Below are 2500 nucleotides of genomic sequence, written 5' to 3' on the forward strand. Positions count from 1 at the left end.
GTCAAACTAACCTTGCCTACAAAATTTGCTTAAAATTGCATTTACAAAATAACTCGAATTTTTTGTCAAACTAACCTTGCCTACAAATTTGCTTAAAATTGCATTTACAAAATAACTCGAATTTTTTGTCAAAACTAACCTTGCCTACAAGTTTGCTTAAAATTGCATTTACAAAATAACTCGAATTTTTTTGTCAAACTAACCTTGCCCATAAATTTGCTTAAAATTGCATTTACAAAATAACTCGATTTTTTTATCAAACTAACCTTGGCTACAAATTTGCTTAATCTTGCATTTACAATTTAACTCGAATTTTTTGTCAAACTAACCTGGCCTACAAATTTGTTTACCCTTAAATCTACAAGATAACTCAAAACTTTGTCATACTAACAAGGCCTACAAAAGTGTTCAAGATTAAATCTATAAAATAATTCAAAACATTGTCAAATTAACATTCCCTATAAATGTATTTAATGTAATACTAAATCTACAAAATAAATCCAAACCTATCTTACAATTTTTTTTTTATATTAGACCTACAAAATAACTCCAAACCTTTCCAACAATTGCTTTAAATATTAAATCTACAAAATAACTCCAAACCTTTCCAACAATTTCTTGAAATATTAAATCTACGAAATAACTCCAAACCTTTCCAACAATTTCTTGAAATATTAAATCTACAAAATAACTCCAAACCTTTCCAACAATTTCTTGAAATATTAAATCAACAAAAATAACTCCAAACCTTTCCAACAATTTCTTGAAATATTAAATCTACAAAATAACTCCAAACCTTTCCAACAATTTCTTGAAATATTAAATCTACGAAATAACTCCAAACCTTTCCAACAATTGCTTTAAATATTAAATCTACAAAATAACTCCAAACCTTTCCAACAATTTCTTGAAATATTAAATCTACAAAATAACTCCAAACCTTTCCAACAATTTCTTGAAATTTTAAATCTACAAAATAACTCCAAAACCTTTCCAACAATTGCTTTAAATATTAAATCTACAAAATAACTCCAAACCTTTCCAACAATTTCTTGAAATATTAAATCTACAAAATAACTCCAAACCTTTCCAACAATTTCTTGAAATATTAAATCTACAAAATAACTCCAAAACCTTTCCAACAATTGCTTTAAATATTAAATCTACAAAATAACTCCAAACCTTTGCAACAATTTCTTGAAATATTAAATCTACAAAATAACTCCAAAACCTTTGCAACAATTTCTTGAAATATCAAATCTACAAAATAACTCCAAACCTTTCCAACAATTTCTTGAAATATTAAATCTACAAAATAACTCCAAACCTTTCCAACAATTTCTTGAAATATTAAATCTACAAAATAACTCCAAAACCTTTCCAACAATTGCTTTAAATATTAAATCTACAAAATAACTCCAAACCTTTGCAACAATTTCTTGAAATATTAAATCTACAAAATAACTCCAAAACCTTTGCAACAATTTCTTGAAATATCAAATCTACAAAATAACTCCAAACCTTTCCAACAATTTCTTGAAATATTAAATCTACAAAATAACTCCAAACCTTTCCAACAATTTCTTGAAATATTAAATCTACAAAATAACTCCAAAACCTTTCCAACAATTGCTTTAAATATTAAATCTACAAAATAACTCCAAACCTTTCCTAAAATTTCTTGAAATATTAAATCTACAAAATAACTCCAAACCTTTCCAACAATTTCTTGAAATATTAAATCTACAAAATAACTCCAAACCTTTCCAACAATTTCTTGAAATATTAAATCTACAAAATAACTCCAAAACCTTTCCAACAATTGCTTTAAATATTAAATCTACAAAATAACTCCAAACCTTTCCAACAATTTCTTGAAATATTAAATCTACGAAATAACTCCAAACCTTTCCAACAATTTCTTGAAATATTAAATCTACAAAATAACTCCAAACCTTTCCAACAATTTCTTGAAATATTAAATCTACAAAATAACTCCAAACCTTTCCAACAATTTCTTGAAATATTAAATCTACAAAATAACTCCAAAACCTTTCCAACAATTGCTTTAAATATTAAATCTACAAAATAACTCCAAACCTTTGCAACAATTTCTTGAAATATTAAATCTACAAAATAACTCCAAAACCTTTGCAACAATTTCTTGAAATATCAAATCTACAAAATAACTCCAAACCTTTCCAACAATTTCTTGAAATATTAAATCAACAAAAATAACTCCAAACCTTTCCAACAATTTCTTGAAATATTAAATCTACAAAATAACTCCAAACCTTTCCAACAATTTCTTGAAATATTAAATCTACAAAATAACTCCAAACCTTTCCAACAATTTCTTGAAATATTAAATCTACAAAATAACTCCAAACCTTTCCAACAATTTCTTGAAATATTAAATCTACAAAATAACTCCAAAACCTTTCCAACAATTGCTTTAAATATTAAATCTACAAAATAACTCCAAACCTTTCCTAAAATT

Source organism: Palaemon carinicauda, chromosome 23 (genome assembly GCF_036898095.1).
Source record: "Palaemon carinicauda isolate YSFRI2023 chromosome 23, ASM3689809v2, whole genome shotgun sequence".
NCBI lineage: Eukaryota > Metazoa > Arthropoda > Malacostraca > Decapoda > Palaemonidae > Palaemon > Palaemon carinicauda.